The sequence below is a fragment of the Lepidochelys olivacea genome, assembly GCF_965140295.1.
Source record: "Lepidochelys olivacea isolate rLepOli2 genome assembly, chromosome: 20".
NCBI classification, from domain to species: Eukaryota; Metazoa; Chordata; order Testudines; family Cheloniidae; genus Lepidochelys; species Lepidochelys olivacea.
In genome coordinates, this window is record NC_140430.1 from 4653904 (window position 1) to 4666926 (window position 13023).

At 45.4% G+C, this 13023-nt stretch overlaps 1 long non-coding RNA gene across 2 annotated transcripts; it reads left to right on the forward strand.

The window, feature by feature from the left end:
- Positions 1-1797: 1797 nt before the first annotated feature.
- On the forward strand, positions 1798-12786 carry LOC311510827. 2 transcript variants are annotated; one of them, XR_014709150.1, is made up of 5 exons: positions 1798-2301; positions 4702-4828; positions 7868-8412; positions 9984-10043; positions 12431-12786. It is a non-coding gene; the product is annotated as an uncharacterized lncRNA (long non-coding RNA). The 2 variants fall into 2 exon arrangements; XR_014709151.1 differs by lacking the exon at positions 9984-10043.
- Positions 12787-13023: the final 237 nt, after the last annotated feature.

Below are 13023 nucleotides of genomic sequence, written 5' to 3' on the forward strand. Positions count from 1 at the left end.
TTGTCACAGCGCCATTGAAATCAATGGAGCTCTGGCAATTTACATCAGCTGGCCATCTGCTCCCTAGTGTCCAACTCCAGGTAGAGTTTTGCTGGAATAAGACCTGAATAAGGAACACAGGATTTGGCCTGAAGAGTTAGCATGGAAATTAGGAGGAATTTGAACCCTTTCAAAGTTTTAATTGCCCATAAATATTTACTGCAGCAGAGACAAAAAAAGCCCCTTGATCTTCACTGCTTAAGGGCACTGGTTCATCGCTAAGGACACAGGGTTGTTGTTTCCCATTTATCTAAAAGCATTTAAGTATTCACAGAAAATGTTTGTTTTCTTTTGCAGTGGATCAATGTGCTCTGGTGCAACATGGGCGGGACAAGAACCTAATTCTCCACTTCTTTCTCTGGCACATCTACGCCTTCTTGGAATGCCTTCCCCAAACTAATCTTTGAAGCCCCTGTCTTCCTTCAGATCCCTTTCCAAGGCCCATTTTCAACATAACAGTCAGCTGTCAATTTATAGTGGCCAGGCAAGTTGATCACAGGGTTAACCGAGAACATTAATAATTCTTGTTTAGTGGGTTTATACCTTTAAACTTCCTGAGTCGAAACCTGCTAGGCCTTGCAACTGTGTGACTACTTTCCTTCCTCTTTCATCCTCTCTGAATGCTTATTGCACCAGCTTGTTGCATTTTATCTTAAATTTTAACACAAACTCTTGGGGGCAGGAATTGTTTTACCCCGTGTATTTTACAGAGTGCCTAATACAATCCTGATTGTTCTGATCTACAGCTAAAAGCAAGCGTCAGATCCTCAGCTGGTGTAAAGTGGCCTGGCTTCACCAAAGCTAAGAAACTATGTTAAGTGGGGCTGATTTACAGCATCTGAAGATTCAGCCCCAATATTTCAACTTGAATGCAATGCAAAGGTTTCCTTTTCATGAAGACCTATTTTTAACACTAGATGGTGGTAGCTTCACAAATCTCAGATCCAGGGAGATGCAGTTACTACAGCTTCCATTACTGCAAGAAAGCCGTGGCTTCTAGAAATCCAGAAGTACTGCTGGGATTGCTCTCCAGCTAAAAGACATCTGAAGTACGGTAGGAGATCAGTGGTGGCGAACAGCTGCTTGTGGCTGGGGACAAAACTTTGAAAGGGCACCATCAGAGGGATGGAACTTTTTTGCAATTGCCATGGCAGGTGTTGTCAAAGGCTAGTTTTAATATTTGCAATACAAGAAGGAGCTGTGGCATGCAAGCGGCTACGTTGGGACATCACACACAAAAACCACAGTGCTAGGAAACACTAACCTATTGGGACAGCCATCTGTTTTAGATTGCTTGAGGAAATTCTGATTTCTGCAGCGAAAGGGCTGAGGAATTGGAACCTTGCACCCACACCCCAGGAATGGTCTGATGAGATGGTGGGAGAGAGCAGAAAGACGCTGCATCAGCAGGCGTGAGAAACCAACTAGCCACACGCAAGGTTCTTAAAATCATCAGGAATAAGTCCAAGGAGAGGTTTTAAAAAAAGGCGGACAGTTTTGGCCTGGATCTTGCATTGAACAGGGGCCAATGGACAAGGATGACCTGACCACGAGGAACCTCTTTCTGTATGAAAGAGTAAATCATATTATTACACATATCAGCGTGGCACCTAAAGGCCTTGGCCAAGGATGAGCTACCCTGTGCTAGGTAGTGTACAAATGTAACCCACCGATAAGAGCATGTTACAGGTTTCTCCCCTCTGTGCCAATCCACAGAAGATTGGAGGGGTTCAAACCCCTAGTTTTAGCTCAGAGGTTCAGCCCCCGTGTGTTGACCAAGAGGGTGGCCATCCCACAAGCGTCCAGTAAAAAGACAGCCCCTCTCTTAAAGACCTCACCCAATAAACAGAGGAGACAGAAACAGTGTGGGAGGGGAAACAGAGACAGATGAAATAACTTGTCAGAGGTCACACAGCAGTTAGTGGAAGAGCCATATGTATGGGGCTCAGAAGAGTTGTGCTAACCCCTGGGCAACACGACCTTGAATACCAGTCCCCTCTGATGTCGTCCTTCAGGGATACAACGCATCCTGCAGAACCTAATTTTGAAGACTTGCTCTGCAGTCTGCACAGACTGCAGCTTTAATTCACGGCTACTCTATTTCCTGTTCTGACGCTGTTCTGAGGTTTCACTATTAACATCAAAATTGAAGGGAAATTCCCTGCCCCCAAAGTGCTCCCCATGAATTTTTTCGGTTGAAACTCACAGACCCAAATGCCACGCAACAGCAGAGAGGCAATGTAAGGAGGAGACCCGGCACGAGTAAGTTGTCGCTGGAAATTTAGTCCTTTGTGTTCATCAGGTGTATAGTGTGACTGCATCTCCATAGAGTAACTCGCTTGATTTGACTGTTTAAGGGAAGGGCATTGTACAAGCCCCGGAGAGAACCAGGCAGCCATTGCTGATGATTGCAGCCTGCAGCTATGTGGCCTACATCTTTTAACTAGCTACAAGAGCAAAGTGTGTGTGTGGGGGGTCACCACAGCCCCACTTATTGTTATGAGCTTCACATCGAAAGCAACAGAGCTTCACCTGGCTAACATACTGGGGGATAGGCGAAAGATTCAGGGTCGCATGCTTCTCTGAGTTGTACCAATGCCATTCTACTGAAGTCTCAGAAGTCATACGAGCATGCTCCTTTGGGTTCAGAACCAGAGTAAAAGGTTGAAGCAGAAGTCGTCAGCCAAACAATCAAGGTTCAGGAAGGTTTACCATTTTGGGATCACTACTTTGATCTTAAACTGTGAATAACTGGCAGGTTGCATATCAGATTAAAATTCCTAACTCTACAGTGATCTCATCTTCACTACAGTAATTGTTGGAAATTAAATAGCAATAAACTATTAAAGCATTTATTGAATGCAATCAATGTAATGAAGGCAAACTCAGTAATTAAACCCCCAAGTCATGCACTTTTTAATAATTCACTGGTATATTAATTTATAACTCTTGTATGAAATGTGTATTAAGGCTCTGTAACACATTCCTGGTGTTTGCTTCCCACAAGATTTCTACAGTGACTACTTTGTAGCATGGTACATCTGAGATTGGCTTATGCTTCTATGGTCCAATGCAATGTTCACTGAAGTATTTTGTTATGTGTTTATAATTATACAATGCCCAGCATAATGCAACCCTGGGCCATAACTGGGCTTGCTAGGTGCACATAAATAACAATAAATCAATGGAAAGGCTCCTTTTGATTCCCCGGGACATTAGATCAGGCGCTGGCTAGTGCATCTTAGGCTTGTAAAATTAATGAAGAGCCCAAAATAGCTTTGGTATATTCTGTAAAAGTGAAAGGAATCACTGGGAACCAGACAGCAGAAAATAGGATCTAAATATTTTTCTAGCTGTGTTCATGGTGTGACAGATATGTAAACATCCCGCACTGTAATTTCCTTTACAGTTTTGTCAAAAGTTCTCTTTGTGCCGTGCGTATTGCTCCTTGTTTGCTAATGATTGCAGCAATAGCCCATAAAGAATCATCCCTATCTTCCTAACAGGCAGGGGATGTTTCATCAGACGGATTAACCGAGCCCCTAATTATGGAGCTAGAGTTTAAACTTTCAGAACTGAGCTGCTGAAAAAAACTGGAAATTATGACAAGAAGCAAAGCTGATTTGCGTAGTTATGCTAATGGAGATGCATGAGCCCTTCAAACGACAATTGAAATTGAAGGGAAACTCCTCTGAGCATTGGTTTTATTTCCTTTCCTTCTCCCCCGCCCCGCAGTAATTGGTGCAAACAGCAAAGTCAAATCCACAATATGGCAGGTAAGGCAAGGAAGAATGTGCTAAATATAAGACAAAGATATTTTTCTTTGTGGCAAAACTGTTTTGATATGGAGTAACCCGTGGGCCATGAACTAGATTTCCACTTGCATGGTATTTTAGGAGGAGATTTTCAAAAGGCACAAAGGGCAGTTTGTGTCCCAATTCCAGCTGAAGAAAAGAATAAATCATTTCCTAGTTCCCACATATGCCTTTGGCAATCTTCCCCTTTCATGTCTGTCTCCCTGGAGTCAGTTTGCTGCTATGCTACTGCATGGCATTAGTGGTCACAGGTGGGATGAAATTCATGACTCCCCACGGGTTGATGGTAATGGTTCATGGGTGATGCAAAAGCAAACCTTCCCCCCACAGAGGAAGCAGCCCTAAACATATCTGAATGATGGCTTTATTCTGCGCCCTCTTCAAATCAGTGAGGAAACTCAGGCCTGGCAGGTTTGTCTTTAGTAAGGGTAATTACAAACTTCCCACTTTTAATTACTGAGAAGCAGCATGGCCTAGTGGCTAGACTGCTGGGCTAAGAGTCAGAAGACCTCAATTCTAGTCCCACTGCTGTCACTCACTGACCTTGTGACTTTGAGCAAATCACTTCCCCTTTCTTCCCCCACCCACTCTTTGTCTTTTCCTGGTAGATTGCAAATGCACTGGGGGAAGAAACTGCTTCTTATTATGTGTTTATACAGTGTCCAATATAATGGGGTCCTGATCTCTGTTGGCACTGTTGCAATTCAAATAAATAATAATCATATCAGTTGCAACAGCTCCTCCTAAAAAAACCTGCATCACAGTGCCTGCCTGGCTCCTTGCTAGTGTTTCTTCTTTAGTAACATTCAGGGCTAATCATTTTATACTAGTTTTTGGTTTCCGTTAGCCAGGCACTGGAGAAATGGAAGAAGCGTTTTTCCAGCTTTACCAAGAATTCACACACCTGCAAGATTTATGTGCAAAGCAGGCTGAGCTGCTACAGAAGTTGACTGTGAAGAAGGAACCAATGACTGGTAAGGGACACTGCTAACTCCATGCTTCGGTTTGTGTTGGTTACAATTTCTGGCCCCCTAAAGAAGGTGTGAAGCTCAGGCAAACGTGAATTCACATACCTTAGAATTGGATTCGGCATGTAGCTGGTCCGAGGGGGCACACTTTGTTGTGGCAGTTGCTTATGCTGTGTTGGATGGGAACTACCCTATACATCGTAATAAGGATGTTGAATACCAAGCAGACAGACAAGGTAAGAATCATGCTTGGACTCTTCGGAGGACTCATGGCAGATGCAGCGTCTTTTAGAGTATGCGTACTCTGGAGCTGGCGGTGGTCTCAAGTGGCAGTGGGGGAGGTCTAGGTTGGATATTAGGAAACACCAGTTGTCAAGGTTCCTCCCCCACTCTGAACTCTAGGGTACAGATGTGGGGACCTGCATGAAAAACCTCCTAAGCTTATCTTTACCAGCTTAGGTCAAAACTTCCCCAAGGTACAAAATATTACAACCGTTGTCCTTGGACTGGCTGCTACCACCACCAAACTAATACTGGTTACTGGGGAAGAGCTGTTTGGACGCGTCCTTCCCCCCAAAATACTTCCCAAAACCTTGCACCCCACTTCCTGGACAAGGTTTGGTAAAAAGCCTCACCAATTTGCCTAGGTGACTACAGACCCAGACCCTTGGATCTTAAGAACAATGAACAATCCTCCCAACACTTGCACCCCCCCTTTCCTGGGAAATCTTGGATAAAAAGCCTCACCAATTTGCATAGGTGACCACAGACCCAAACTCTTGGATCTGAGAACAATGAAAAAGCATTCAGTTTTTTACAAGAAGACTTTTAATAAAAAATAGAAGTAAATAGAAATAAAGAAATTCCCCCTGTAAAATCAGGATGGTAGATATCTTACAGGGTAATTAGATTCCAAAACATAGAGAACCCCTCTAGGCAAAACCTTAAGTTACAAAAAAGATACACAGACAGAAATAGTTATTCTATTCAGCACAATTCTTTTCTCAGCCATTTAAAGAAATCATAATCTAACACATACCTAGCTAGATTATTTACTAAAAGTTCTAAGGCTCCATTCCTGGTCTATCCCTGGCAGAAACCAGCATACAGACAGACACAGACCCTTTGTTTCTCTCCCTCCTCCCAGCTTTTGAAAGTATCTTGTCTCCTCATTGGTCATTTTGGTCAGGTGCCAGCGCGGTTACCTTTAGCTTCTTAACCCTTTACAGGTGAGAGGAGCTTTCCCCTGGCCAGGAGGGATTTCAAAGGGGTTTACCCTTCCCTTTATATTTATGACACTAGGAGAGGGGTGAAGCACTGGAATGGGTTCCCTAGGGAGGTGGTGGAATCTCCTTCCTTAGAGGTTTTTAAGGCCCGGCTTGACAAAGCCCTGGCTGGGATGATTTAGTGGGTGTTGGTCCTGCTTTGAGCAGGGGGTTGGACTAGATGACCTCCTGAGGTCTCTTCCAACCCTAATAGTCTATGGAGCATACGTCCACATAGGATGACCATACGTCTCGTTTTGGCTGGGACGGTCCCTTTTTTAAGCCCTGTCCCAGCCGTCCTGACTTTTTTTGGCCAAACTGGGCATTTGTCCCGTTTGACTGCCAATGGCATCACTGCAGCTGCGCCGCGACTTGTAGCGTGCTTGCTCAGTCCGAGCGAGCGTGGGTCTATCCACCCGAGGTTTGGAAATTATACCTCTAGCGTAGACGTGCCCTACGAGATTCATTTATGAAGCAAAAAATTCACCAAGGGAAACTAGCAATAGAACTGAGCAAATTTCCTCTTTTTGCAATTTCCCCCCCTGCCTTCCCCCAAGTGAAAATCCGGCTTTTTCAAACAGTTTTGTAACCAAAATTCCATCCATTGTTATTGGTATTAGAGAGGGGCTCAATCAAAGCCAGAGCACCAGAGAGCTTATGATCATACATTTTTAAAAGATGCAAAGTTACCAGGAGAGCGGATGGAAGATCAGAAATACTTTCTGGATTACCCCGCTAGCCAGGTTGAAAGCTCTTTGGGGGCAGGATCTGTCTTTTTGTTCCTTGTTTGTCCAGCACTGGGTTCCTAGTCTGTGACTACGGCCCCCAGGTGCTACCCTAATACACCAAATAAATAAGCATCGCCACAGAATGCAATGCACATGTCTTTGACCATGCTTTCTCTAACATAAGCATATAGCAATATGTGTCTCTATGTATTAGATAAAAAAAATATCCAAAACAAGTCACTGCACCGCACACACTTCTCCCTCTGGGGAGAAGACGAGAGAACACACCCATGAGAGAAGTTAGTCAGATTGCTTAATGCAATACTGGAAGGTGCTCAGCTACTCAGAGCAATGTGGCTTAGCGCACAGCCCCTTCCCCATTTTACTGGTGGGCAAGCTGAGATGCAGAGAGGCTAGTGATTTTGTCCTCCTTTGTAAACTGCTTTGAGATCTGCTGATGAAAGGGCTAGGCTGTTATTTTTATTACTACAGTGATGAGTGTGGTATAAGAATCTAGACAGCGTAGACTAGAATGCACCTATCTAAACATTCTTTTCTTCCCTCTCTGACACTTCCTGGTTTGCTAGAGAAATCCCAGAATGCATCAACCTGTGACATCACTGACATCATTCGTTCCACAAGATGCAAAAAAGAAAAAAACCCCACATTCACTTAGTAGAGTTTTGTCATTTTTCCTGAATTCAAAGCAAGAAGGGATTTACTAAGAATCAAGGCTATCTTTGCCTGTGATGTTAGCTACCAGGCAGGCTCATTTGCATTTGTGTGCTGGTATAGAGCACTTACCATCGTCCCATAATTAAGCAAGGTGAGGAATGGTAGATGGAATTGCCTTTACCTTCCTGCTCAGGAGAAGCCCACTGAGATGAGGGGGTAGCCATATCTGCTGTGAAGACAATGCCCAGTCACCAGTGTTTGTCTGCCAGGGCTATGATTCACAAAAGGAGAATGATACCATTGGGGGGAGATGCAAACAAAAGCAATAACCTTCTTTCAGTCCCATGAGTAAGTGGCCCCACTGTTTTCTTTTAAAGACATGCCAATTTCGATGCCAATCCAGTGCACAGACGACGGGGGGTTAGCACAATCAGAGAGACTCTTCTTCAAACAGCAGTTACCAAAGGTTCCCAGCTCTATCCTTTCCAACCCAACAGTTCCTACATGGCCCAACGCTGCAGTTCTTCGGGACCAGCCACAAGATGCAGACACGGTTTCTCATTTTGCTATTAAGTACCCCCTGAGTGCAGCAAACAACGGCTTGTCAAGCGGCGCCAAGGGGAAGGCAGATTTCGCAATAGCACTTTCCAGCCAGAACCACCACAAACCGCACGTGGGCAAGAAGGTGGCTTGTGACACGCTGTTGAAAAATTATACGACGTTTCCTGCCTTGAAAGCGGACAAGGAAAAATCCACAGCCCCTCCCATACCTCCAGAGCTTGCTACCCTAAATCCAGAGGATGTAGGCTCCTTTCCCAGTTTCTTGGATCTTTATGAAGCACCACAGGATTTACAGATGGAAAGTACTTCCCTTCCAGCTGCAGAAATTAAAGTTCCTATAGAAATACGAGGACCCACGCAGGTACAGTATATGGTTACATAACAGTATCTACTATTTGTATTACTATAGCCCTGGACCAAACCCCATTGTGCAAGGTGCAGTACAAATATAGAACAAAAAGACTGCTTAGGTACTTTTATTGCTCCCTTTACTGTAGTATCTGAGCACCTAACAGTTTCCAGCATAGCTATCCCCACCACAGCCTGGTGAAAGAGGGAATTATTGCCAGTCCCACCTTACAGATGGGGACAGAAAAGCTCAGTGGCATGCCCCAAAGTCTGTGGAGAGCAAAGACATAAACCCAGGTCTGTCAAGTCCCAGGCTAGCTCCCTAATCATGGGGCTATCCTCTTTCTCCAATAGATTTTAGGATTTGCCATACAGCAGTGGTTCCCCAAACTTTTTGCTAGCACGATCCAATTTTAATGATTTTTTTCCTTCTGGGACTATAGACACCGAGTTTTAGTTTTCCCCGGAGGTGCTCCACCCCTGCTCTGCCCCGAGGCCCCGCCCCGACTCTACCCATTCCCCCAAGGCCCCACCCCTGCTCTGCCTCTTTCTGCCCCTGCTCTGCCCCCTTCCCCGAGACCCCGCCCTCGCTCCGCCTCTTCCCACTCCTGCTCCACCTCCTCCTCGAGGCCCCCACCTGCTTGCTGCTCTCCACCCTCTCCCAATCCCCTTACTGAGCCGCCGATCAGCTGATCGGCAGTGCCACCAAACAGCTGATCGGCGGCAATGCCCCTGAACAGCTCTGGCTGGTGGGTGCTGAGCATCCACTGTAGCGCACTGCTTAATTTGTGCCAGGGCTTGCCAGGGCTGAGCCCCAGCACCTCTTGGCTTGGCAGTTCATAGCCCCGCCATCTCTGAGCTTCCTGCGTCAGTTATGAATGTAAAAAAATTGCTTGAGCCCCAGCTCCTCATTGCTGGAGCCCTGGGACCTCTTTCATTACAAATTAAGTACTGGGTGCGAGGACATGCTGCGTGGAGCAAAATGGTGTCCTCCACATGCTAGGGATCCATGACACCGTCTGCGGATGGCGCAACCCCATTTGGGGTCGTGACCCATAATTTGGGAAACGCTGCCCTGCGCTCTAGCATCATGTTTTCAAGGGGGAAGTGCTGGATTCATCACCAAAAAAAAATTAACACTCCCCCACATACTGTACCTAGACAGTTTTTTAACTCTGTACACATGGGGAGCAATTCTTTCCTGAGCCTTGGGGCAGCCAGTTGATGCCCTGAGCATGAGATCTGATAACCTTGCTGTAACACATCACCATATATGTTGTCTTTGCTCATAAATTTACCAAGCCCTATTTAGGCGACAGCCCATTTGCAAGTACTCTTGGAGGGTCTAATCACCTTCATTGCCCTTCTCTGGGCCATTTCACTCTCAGCTACTGTCCGCCTCCTTCTCTGAATAGTCTAGAATATCGTCCAAACCCCAACAAATACTGAGGGACCCTGCCATGCATTTCTGCACCTCAGAGGGACCAACCTTGCACTCTAACTCCGTGTTGCTTATAACTAAGCCATATTTAATTCATTGGCAAGGCTTTGCTGCTTACCCCATATTGATATTTTCCTTCACAGCCTCGTCCAAAGGACTTCATCCAAAGCCTTTTGAAAAATAGATGATTTGGTCCATCTAGGGTAAGTGCTCGGCCACTGCTCTGTTGGGCACGCTGCAAATGCGTGTAATATCCCCACTAATCTTTTTCAAAGGCCTGGACACCCTATCACCAGCCTGGTACAACACTCTGCCACGTCCAGTTATAGCCCTTACCTCAGGGCCCCGTTTATCCTTCAGCGCACACACACTCAAAAAGAAACATGGAACACCAGACCGCCACAAAATACTAGGCCAGGTCCACACCAAAAAAGCTAGATTGACCCAGCTACATTCCTCAGGGGTGTGAAAAATCCACACTCCTGAGTGATACAGTTAAGACAACTTAACCTCCGGTATAGACAGCGCTAGGTTGATGGAAGAATTCTAGCTACCACCGCTCATGGTGGGTGGGTTAACTGCAGTGACTGGAGAACCCTTCCGGTCGCTTTTGTGAGTGTCTACACTGACTCCGCTGCTATAGCATTCTAAGTGTAGACATAGCCTTAGCCCTGTTCTCAAGCTGGGCTCCAGCAGCTTAATGCCCTATATATTTCCCAGTCTAGAGTAGTCTGCAGGATCGGCTTGCCCTCTCGCGGTTCTCTGCTAGAGCCCCAAGAGAATACGATTCCCGGTCCCCTCCTGGTCCCAGGCTCCCTCACGGAGCCGGGACCGTCATTTATATCCCAGAGCTGCGACTCATCAGACCCAATCCCTTGATGCTGTCAGTTGGGTCAGATGATTCCCAGCACATGCTTTCTGTGTTCTTCTCAAGAACAGGGCTGGCTGCTCCCCAGTCCCCCTGGGCCCTAAAAGGGGCAGCCCTGTTACAGACCCCTAATAAGTTAGAGGCAACATTTTCCCCTTCATAGATTCATAGAGGCCAGAAGGGACCATTGTGATCATCTAGTCTGACTTCCTGGATAATGCAGACCAGAGAACTTCCCCATAATACTTCCTAGAGCAGATCTTGTAGAAAAATTAAAAAATGGTGTGCGAGGCAAGATCTCTCCTAGGCCTCTCTGGTCCAGCCATCTCCTCTCTGTCTCTCTTTTTAACTGTCCCCTGCTGATAAGCTAAATCATTTTGACAGGTGTTTAGCCATCCAGTCCTTAACCACTGATCACCTTTCTTTGGCCCATGTGGGGATGCTGGCAGAGGTGCACAGATCGAGGAGTCCACCTTAGGGTACTCACGTGCTGTCGCAGCTCCATTGTGCAAGGCACTGTTCAAGTCCATAGTAGAAAAATAAGACCGCACCTCATTAGCCTCCTTTAAATCCCTCCGTCTGATTGCTTCCTTTTGCTCCTCCTTCTGTCCGTATGTCTCTTGTCAGATTGTAACTCTTTGCAGGCAGGCACCGTCATCTTGTTCTGTATTTGTACAGCGGCTCGTGCAATAGGATCCTGGTCCATGAGTCGGGCTCATAGGTGCAGTGGGAGTACAAATAAATAATAATGGCAAGACACCACAGATAGATGAAATATACAGGTTGTTGTTGTTGGGGGGGAGTTTATGTTTTTGCGTAATTTCTTTTCACTTTTCCAAAAACGGGGATCTCGTTATAATTACACTATTAATAGTAACTGCTAAGGATGGTCAGCACTGAATCAAGGGTTGTTGTTTTTTTTAAGAAGGAAAAAAATGGACGTGTCTTGTAAAATCCAAATGTGCCTTATCAGCACTTAATAATAAAGCAGCAAAAAGGAAATTACAGAGCTTTCCAACTGACCTTTCACAAAAGCCCTTTGATCACATTGTGGCTTTGGCAGAGATTGGAGTCTCCAAGGAGGAAGCGATGGGCAACTTGAGACACTCAAGTGCCATAAATAAATAAGATGGGGGGGGGAATCACCCAGGGGCTTCTGAAGGAATTGAAGTGCGAACAGAGGGGCCGCTGCGAAGGACATATCAGACTCTATGGCCCGAGACACAGCTGGATAGATTCTGCGCTGGGTCTCTCAGGAGGTGCAACCTTAGAGGAGGGGCAGGGGCAAAAGCTGGCTTTAAACCACATTTGCACCTTCTGCCTGCTCCAAGGGTTGGCGTGGCTGTGGGGTAAGTTAGAGCAGTCCTGGGGCTGCTCTGTGTTAAGGACAGCTGTATTGCTAAGCACTACAGTCACCCCTCCTCCTGCCTTGGCCCCCAGCACACCTGATACGCTGTGGAACAATGGGGGCAGCATAGGGGTATAGAGGTTAGTTCTAGGGTGGTCCTGCATAGGGGAATTCCCCGGGGACCAGTGTGATCTCTTTTTATAGCCCCTGCAGCAGAGGCCAGCCACTGGTCAAGCCTATTTTTAAACAAGATGCCAAGATTAATCATGGGAACTAAAGACCCATGGAAATAAACATAGTTAAAAGCCAAACACAAATAATACCCCTATCTTGGTTAACCCAGTTATCACTCTTTCCCTTTAATAATTTTCTAGACTTCCTGGACTCCAGGATGGGCAGTAGAAGACAGTCCACTTGGTCACAGCGGGGATTGTGAACTCCAAGGGTACTCTGCATACACAGACCTGTGACTTTTGCCAAGTCATTTTCGCAGCTGGGGAAACAGCACAAGGAGACTATTACAAGCATCTCATAGCTCATATCGAATAGGATTGGTATCATCATGTACTCGTAACCCAGATTACAAAGGATGGCTTTCTGTTTATGAGCCTACTGTAGAGTTGTTGGAATAAGTGATGTCTTGACTCAGTGGCTGAACTGAAAGGTTGTGAAAAGAATTTTTGGTTTGGGTTGACCCGAAATAAAAAAGTTTCAATGTTTCCAGCAAAGCTCAAAACGTCAAAAAAGAATTTGTTTTGAATGGAATGAAACATTTTATTTAATTTCTGAGTTTTTATTTTTTAAATCTTTTTCAAATAGTAATTTGTGAAAATGAAGTGACACTCTAAGACGAAATGTTTCATTTTGAAAATGGAAAAAAAATAATAAAAATGAACTGTTTCAACAGTTCTGATTTTTTTGATATTTGACCAAACCCATTTGTGAAAATTGACCCAAATTTGTGAAT